This window comes from Pipistrellus kuhlii, unplaced genomic scaffold (assembly GCF_014108245.1).
Source record: "Pipistrellus kuhlii isolate mPipKuh1 unplaced genomic scaffold, mPipKuh1.p scaffold_m20_p_14, whole genome shotgun sequence".
NCBI lineage: Eukaryota > Metazoa > Chordata > Mammalia > Chiroptera > Vespertilionidae > Pipistrellus > Pipistrellus kuhlii.
The window spans coordinates 33,493,237-33,502,123 of record NW_023425449.1 but is presented as its reverse complement, the minus strand read 5'-3'; the positions used below and the strand labels follow the sequence as shown (position 1 = coordinate 33,502,123).

Sequence of the window (8,887 nt, the reverse complement as noted above, 5' to 3'; positions counted from 1 at the left end):
TATAAAAAAGAAAGAACTCTTACCATTCACAACAGCATGGATGGACATGGAGAGCGTTATACTAAGTGAAATAAGCCAATTGGAGAAAGATAAATATCACATGATCTCACTCATTTGTAGAATGTAATGAACAACATAAACTGATGAACAAAAATAGATCCAGAGCCGGAGTAGCATTGAATAGACTGTCAAACTTCAGAGGGAAGGCAAGGAGGGTAAGAGATCAACCAAAGGACTTGTATGCATGCATGTAAGCATAACCAATGGACACAGACACTAGGGGCTGAGGGCATGTGCTGGGAAGTGGGAGTGGCAGGAGACAGCTTATGGGGGGGGGGGGGAAGGAGACACATGTAATATTATATGTAATACTTTAAACCAGCGTTTTTCAACCGCTGTTCCGCGGCACACGAGATGTTGCCTGGTGTGCCGTAGGTGCAGACAAGACAAGAATTTTATAATTTTTCACTATTTTGTTTACTTAATATTTCATAATAAAGTAATTATAAAATACTTTCTTTGTGTTTATTTGATTCCTATTCAAGAGAATTACTTTATATATAGTCAATATAGGCACAGAGTTAAATTTTTTAACATTTTCTAATGGTGGTGTGCCTCGTGATTTTTTTCATGAAACAAGTATGCCTTTGCCCAAAAAAGGTTGAAAAACACTGCTTTAAACAATAAAGAATTTTTTAAAAAATTTTAATTGCTATAAGAGAAAAAAAGAGAAAAAAAGGTTTCAAACAAGTAAAAATTTTGGCATTTAAAAAAGAAAATAATGAGATTTCATGCTTCTCAGCCAGGTTTGGGAGAATGGTGGAAATCCTTGCAGAAGCACCACACCCTGTGCGGATAATCCTTACAGTAGAACACATACCGGCAAAACTTGAAAACGTTGTAGACAAAAGGCTGGAGTAACTTCCCTTACAATGCAAAGAGTCTGCCATTGTTTTGTGTAAGTAATGACTTCTTTTTTCTCAAACCAACTCTTCTCTATTTAAAATGTTTTTCTTCTTTTCTTTTCTTTTTTTTTTTCATTTTTAATAGAAATGTATGATCCCAAAACATAGAGGGAAGTGTTCCATACACAGGACCCTGGCCTATATCTATACTTGCTGGCCTGTGTTGACATGAAAATCTAGCTCTTGAAAGTGTTGAAGAGGCACTGTTGTTAGCAGACAGGGACTGTGCTCTCTTCCCTTCCAGAGGTTGCTCATGTGGCCACCGGGGCTTGCCACGGAAGGGGTCCTCAGAGGTAAACCTCTCCTAGTGTCCCAGAGCCCTGCACTGGAGCCAGGGCAGGGCTGCCCACTTGCTCCTTTCGGAGACAGCTGTCCTGACAGTTGGGTTTATAATTCCAGACCCACTTAACCTGCCAAGGGAGAGACGTGAGCAGAGTGTACATCTGGGTTTCGTTTGGGGGTGGCCCTTAAGTATCTGCCCTGGCAAAGAGCGTCTGCTGGAGGCTCTGTGTTTGCCTGCTTGTTCATGGCACTCCTCTCTCTTCCAGAACTCACTCCTCTCCTCTTCTATAAATACGGTGTCCTCAAACAAATGGCAAATTTCAGGTACACATAACTGCTCCGCTATTTACAGAGCATTTGCAATGTAAATACAATGAGCTCAAGAGTATTCTTGTGTAAAGTGCTAACAAATATTTGTTCTGCTGAAGAGGGGCCCAGCCTTCCTTCCCAGCCCAGGACACGGTGCAGCGTGCAGCGCCAAGAGCAGCGGGGGAGGCCGGGCCTCCAGCTCTGCGCTCCCCTCACTCTGGCAGCCGTGGCTGCTGACCTCCTCACTCAGTGAAATGAAAACACTTAGTCACAAATGGCTATTTAAACAGCTTCATTTTCTTGGCTTCTCTCTGAGTCTGTATTTCTAAAACAGAACTTAGTGTAGAAGTAAAATTGTGCTTTCCTTCGTGCGTTTGCTGGGGCAAAGTGGCCTACACCTGTGGCTATTCCAGAGGAGCGGGGATGGGGGGGGGGGGGGGCGGGGGACAGACCTACTGCGTGCTGAACCCTCTGGACCTTCTCTTGGTCTCGCAGTGCTAAAGGCATCTTAGGGGGGAAGGTGTCACTAAAAGCCATAATGAAATCTCATGAGGAAAGAAAACAACAGGTAATTTTCTGAATGACTTCAGTTTGGATGCACAGAGAGGGAGAAAAGCGGGTAGGAAAGGGAAGAGATTCGTTCTCCAGAGAGAAATATCAAAGCATCACAACCCTTCAGCGGCTCCTCGTTGCTCTAAGCAGGTGTCCTCAAACTTTTTAAAGTGGGGGCCAGATCACGGTCCCTCAGAGAGCTGGAGGGCTGGACTATATGAACTACTAATTCCTACTGTAACACCTCGGCTGCGCTCACTGCCCAAAAAACCTGGCGGGCCGGATCAGACTCCTCTGAGGGCCGCATGTGGCCCACAGGCCGTAGTTTGAAGACCCCTGCAAGAGAGACATAGCTCACTGTCTATCCTCTATTGCTGTACCATCCGATCCCCATAGACTAGTAGCTCCAAATGGCTCATTTCTTTCTCCCTTGCTCTCTAGGCTCTGACCACAGCCACCATGGCCCTCTCAGGACCAGGCCCTGCTGTCCTCTGCCTGTACCTCCTTCCCCCTCTCTTCTCTGCCTAGATGAGCCATGTTATCTTTCCCATCTTAGCTGCAGTCAATTCCTCAGGAAATGCTGCCTGAACTTCCTGTCTTCTTCAAATCCCAGCACAGGCTCTGGTGCAGCCTGCACCAGAATGGGGCCCCCTATCCACACTGTCACTGTCAGAATGGGGCCCCCTATCTGGTAGTCACTGTCAGAATGGGGCGGCTGTGTGGGTATTTATTTGAGCCTCTCTCACCCTCTACAAAACTGGAAGCCGGCCTCCTGGTGCTTACCACAGGCTGTGTGCTTACACTGACTGTACAGAAATAGGAGGCAGAGTAAACCTACCCCATATACACCTCAGCTCAGGATCTTTGGTCTGAATTGTGAATGGGGAGACATTGAAAAAAAAAACAAAAAACTGGAAGCCCATGAGGGCAAGAGCTGGAAATAGTTTTGCTCAGCATTGTGCCTTCACTGCAATCTGGGACATCACAGGCATTTAAAAGTACTGAATGAATGAGTGAATGAAACTAGGATTCGCCTCCGGTCGGTCTCCGCCAAAGTGCGTTTTCTCAACTGAAAATTTGCTGTAAAGAGAAAAGCTCAGTCACATAAAGAACTAGGGAAAGAGTACTGGATATGAAGGAATACCCCGGTGCAAAGACTCCAATGTTTAAGGAAGAGAAAGGCATGCATGAGTAAGGCGGGAGCCCTGTGAACTCTGCTACTTACTAGCTGACCTTAACCACTTAAGAATAACACCTATTTACAAGCATTGTTATAAAATTAAATTAAATAATCCATGAAAGTACTTATCATGGCACACAGTAAAGGTAACTGAAAATGTCTTGTGAGACCTCCAAAATATATGGACCTTCATCTGAGAAAGATTCTCTCCCTCTCCCTCTCCCTCTCCCTCTCCCTCTCCCTCTCCCTCTCCCTCTCCCTCTCCCTCTCCCTCTCCCTCTCCCTCTCCCTCTCCCTCTCCCTCTCCCTCTCCCTCTCCCTCTCCCTTCTTCCAGCCCTCTCTCTCTCTCTCTCTCTCTCTCTCTCTCTCTCTCTCTCTCTCTCTCTCTCTCTCTCGTCTCATCACCTTCCAACCTTCTGAAGTATATTTGAAAATCCACTGGTCATGACCCTGTCATGGCCCATCCCCATTCCACCACATCCCCAACACACACGATGCACTGTGTGCAGTGCTATCCCTGTAACTTCCAGGTTCCTGTGTTGTTCAGCTGGTCACTGCTTTAAAATACAACTTAACAACAGAAAGAAACACACCAAATCCTCATTTCATTTTTTCAGAGGTGTTTTAATTTTTATCTCCAATTATCTAGGATTTCAAAGTTTCTCTGTACATGCAGTTAAGAAAAAAAGCAAACAGAAAACATCAATAAGAAAAACATTCAACAATGGTGCAGAAATATGCTGCCTGAGGCTACTATTTGCATGAAAATACATTAAAAAGATCCCAGGAAAGCCTTCAATTACCAGGTAAAAGAGCATAAACGTTTTAAATATTTACTAATTCAAGGGGACGATTTTTTTATTTTTTTATTTAAATATGATGAAGACATCCAAGCCTATAAGTGTTTTCAGGGCATTCTAGAGATGCGTTTGTTAATTCTAAGGGCACATTGTTAGTATTTCAAATCAGTTTTCTTAATTTAAATAGTGGCAACGAAAACTTCAATTTAAAGCTCGTGGATTTTCCTATTTGCTGCTCTAAGAGCCCATAAACATATGTATCTTTGGAAAACTATCATGTGTTTTCAACTTCCTGAAGAATTCTTGTAAAATATAACTGAACCACATTACCCTTTGTCCTGAGCTTTTATTCCACTAATGGACAAATTGGGAGGAGGCTGAGAACAAATGTGCTATTAATTACCCAGATGGCTTTTTAATAGAACCTTGGATTATTCTTCAGCCACGAAACATTGTCCAGAAATTTCTTAATAATGCTGGTGTGCAAGGCATTGCTTCCTGGAGAATAAAGATCTCATTGACCGGCGGGCTCAGTTATGTCAGGTTGGTTTAGGAGACGGTAGACAAAGAGTGGGTATTGTATAGACCAGAGAGAATGACATGCCATATCGGAGCTGCCCAGTCTCCCCAGCAATGACAGATTTTCTAATTCACTGCAGATTCTCACAAAACTGGGTGGTCAACTTTGGAGAGAACCAACAGTGGGCCTATTGATTCTGGGTGGGAGCAACATGATTCTGAATTAACCTGAATTGGTTCAATACAACAGAGAGTCTTGGTAAGGGATTAAAATTAGGATTAATACATTAAATGTTGGGTCAGAATGTTAAGTCCCGGTGCTGAAAGACCTTCCTGCATGAAGTGGGTCAAAGCTAATGCAGGCAGGTATTTTAGCCAGAAGATAATTTGTACTTTGACTCTAGAAAGATGTCACTCAAAATTCACGGGCACAAATGAAGCCTTTGATGATGCTCTGTGCTGTGTTATGGTTTTTGCTGCTTAGATCATAAACAGTCATATGTGCCATTTCCTTGAGCATATATATATATATATATATATATATAGAGAGAGAGAGAGAGAGAGAGAGAGAGAGAGAGAGAGGGAGGGAGAGAGAGAAAGAGAGGCTTTCATCTGACATAGTAATGGCCGAGAGACAGCCTGGCTCGTTATTTGTTCCTGCTTTTGTAAAATTATCTTGCCAGGGGCAAAATCTGCTGCCTGAGCTTTCCAAGTAGACAGCAATTAACTTTCACTATGCTCTCTAGCAGACACGCGCTCCTATTAAATCATAAAGGATGCAAACTACCATTTTGAATATGTTTCCTAACTACTAGATGAATGTATTTATATTTCGAAAAATAAAAAGAGAACTAAATTATCTTACAGTTTCCTGGAGTAATTATTTGAACCTAAGGAATTTAAACCCCCTAGATTTTTCAAACCATATAAAAATATCCAAAGAGCTATGTCAACATTTGTTGCAACATAGTCCTGGTACAACCAAGCAAAATAGTTCACAAATGAGCCGAGGTAAAAATAAAATATTTGGAAGCAATAAAACTGAATGTGACATTTTGTTGGAGAATGTTATTTTCTTAAATATTCAACACCACTTAAATATTTTCCTCTTACTGCGTACTTTGTCTTGCGTAAAAGAATGAAAAGATAAAGGATTAAAATAGCCATTAGCAATTATTTAACACATACAAATTATTATTTTTTAAATGAGAAGATGCTTGTACTTAAATCTTGAAATGTAGTTCTCAGTCTTTCTCTTCCTTTTGTCCTTCCTCTGTTCTCTTTGTCAAATAGTCACCCGACAGTGTAATTAATAGGGAATTTTTAATAAACTTGGGAAGACTGTCGTATCTTTCTGTGAATGGTAAGTCACATTGTCATTTAAAAACATCACTCAATAACAATCCTAATGGTAGGGACGTTTTGCCTTCCTCAAGACAGAATATTTTTTCATGTCTTCAGATAGGCCTAGTTATAAGTAACTTCTGATTTATAGCTTCAGTTTGGGATTTAACCTGCCAGGGGCTCTTTGCCAAGTCTTAGTAACTGAAATATAGTTTCCATTTCCATTTTCCATTTTGATCCAAGTTTGTTTTCCCAATGCTGCCTCCTGCCTAGATTTCTAGTACCTGCACACTGACCCCTGGCGGCGGAAACTAGACCCCGCAAAGCCTCTTGAGCTTCAAATGACACCCCTCTTAGCTGCAAAAATTTCTGTAGTAAAAACCTCATCCATCCTCTATCCCATTCTCAAGGCCCCGCTAGGTAATTTAGTTAATTAATGTCAAATAAGCTGTGAATGTGTATTTCCATCCTTTCCCCAGTGTTGCAAGGTTTTACATCAAAGGAGTCCCTCATACCCAACTGGACAGAGGAAAATGTTTTGAGCAGGAGACTTTCACAGGCAAATCACACCACAGAGGTCTTCTACACAACATCCTCCTGAATAGCCCGAACCACTGACACTTCTAGAGTCGCCTAATAAGAACAGGGGCTTTGCAATCAGGCCTCACTTTAGCCCTACTTTCTTGGTTTACTAGCTGTATGGTCTTGGACAACTGCTTAACCTTCCTGAGTTCTAGTTTACCTGCTTGTAAAATGAGGCTAGTGGCATTTTATGTGGAAGGGTTGTTGTAGAAAAGATGTATGCAAAGTGCCTCATATTTAGTGTCTTATATTGAGAAATATAAATTCTCAAATAAATGGTTGGCATTGTTTTTCAATGGAAAGATGGGGCACTTATATTTATGATACTCATATTTTTTTGTTTCAGAAACTATGCATTCAGGACATGAAAAGAAAAAAAATATTTGAGGTCAATATTTACCACCACCACCCCTCAAATCTGGGTCTTATAGGCAACATGTCTGTAGTGTCTGCTACGTGCATGACAAAGTGCTACTTGGAGTGAGAGGATCTCTTAGGCAAGCTAGACTCGAGCACTAAATATAAAAGAGCCTGTTTTTCAGTTATTCTGAGTCCATGGGCTGCTGGTCTAACTTCCAAAAAGAATGCTAGTTAACACCAAATCAGATTTCCAAATAAGCCCGGAAAACAGGCAACTCTGACAAATGGGCAAGTGTTCAGAGATGTTTGTTTACACAGACATCTCCCAACACCGTAAATAGGATCATCAGAATGCATTCTCCTTTGCAGCAGTCATAAAAGCAGAATGGAGTTAGGTAGTGTCTAGACGCCTTTGATCAAAAGACAGGGATTAGTGGTTGCTGAACTTACTAACACAATTTTCTTTTCTTTTCTCCAATTATTTCTATTTGTAGCCTTCACTTTCAGGATTTAGTTACAGCATCTTGCACTGCTTAGTCAGCAGACATGTGCCATTTGGGGGATGCCATGATCCCTTTTTCAAAATTAAATTTTGAAGCCACGAAGTGTCAAGTTTCATTTCTCATTCAATGTAATTCTATGAGATTTTACTCAGCGGTATAAGGCCAACTCAATACCCACTGATCATCGCACGTTTTCAGACTTGAAGCATACACCGCCTCATGCTCAAGGTCTTGCTTCTAATTACTTTCCCATGCACTATCTACTGCACAACTCTATCAATTAAGTCAATACTCCTAACTGAAACATGGAAAGATGCAAGCTAAGATTCATAATGAACATAGAGCTTAGAGAGACATAATATATGCAAATCAGCAATGATAACATATTATACTATAAATTATACCAAAACATCACAACACTTTTTATCATTAAGTGCTGGCAGATATCTTCTCTTACTGCACTGTTTGTCTTATCCCTAATGTTGGATTTAATAATAGACCGTCCATTGTAGGTGGCTCTGCATTTACTATTTTCTGCAGTATCAGAGAACTTCTTTCATTACAAGACAAGGCTCAGCTATAAGACCACCTGACAACATGAACCCAGGGTGGTGATGTTACAGAGAGATTGCTGTGTTTGTGCTTGTATGCCCAGGAGATGAGATATAAAGGGACTACCTAATCTCTTTCTTCTAAAGCTCATGCTAAGTGAACATTCTAATTGTATCTTCTCTCCTCAAACTCTTTCCTACTTGCCCCAGCTAACTGGTTACCCCTGCACAGAGAGGTGGCTCTTGGGCAAAGATTTAACTGCTGATGAAAGAAAGGAAATTCCTCATTCAACCCTAGCTGCTATAGGATGTAAACTGAGACTCATGGGGAACAGGACCATACAAAAGATGAGGAATGGTATTCATCGAGATGATCCTCAGCTGTGGTGAATTTTCCCTGCCTAGAGTAAGAATTGAAAACTCAGATAAGATCCCCATGCTTTCATTTATTCTTTTTTTGGGGTAGTTCGTCCTTTCATAACTTTATATTTATAACACTCTAAAAAAGACTGTGCTCTTTTTCTCTATCTTTCACTCTGTCTCTCCCTTTCTTGACTCACAGACTTTCCCTGTGTAGGGCAAAATTCTTTGTTCTCTAGAACAATCTATTGTTTTTCTCTTAGGCTAGGCAATTTACCCTTTACCCTGTGAACTGGGATATCGTCTGTTTATAAACACGGATTTATTCTCTTTTTAACACTTCTGTAACAGCTCCTTCCTCAGATGAAAATCTGGTTTGGCTGCGCTTTCTAAAATTAAATACAGCTATTTGTGAGTGGGTGAGGATGGGATAGTTCTCTCATTCCTTGAGAGTACAAGTCTGCCTGAGGTGTACACGGAAGATGAACTTGAACATTCTGCACAAGACAAAGACTCATAAAAACACGTTAGTTTTATGAATTATTTGAAGTTTAGATAATTATGAGACATTTTTATTTA

The 8,887-nt window shown here is 41.2% G+C and overlaps 1 non-coding gene across 1 annotated transcript; it reads left to right on the top strand.

The window, feature by feature from the left end:
- The first annotated feature begins 2,874 nt into the window (after positions 1 to 2,874).
- On the top strand, positions 2,875 to 3,002 carry LOC118718686. The gene has a single exon (XR_004987878.1). It is a non-coding gene; the product is annotated as a small nucleolar RNA SNORA51 (small nucleolar RNA).
- The last annotated feature ends 5,885 nt before the right edge of the window (positions 3,003 to 8,887 follow it).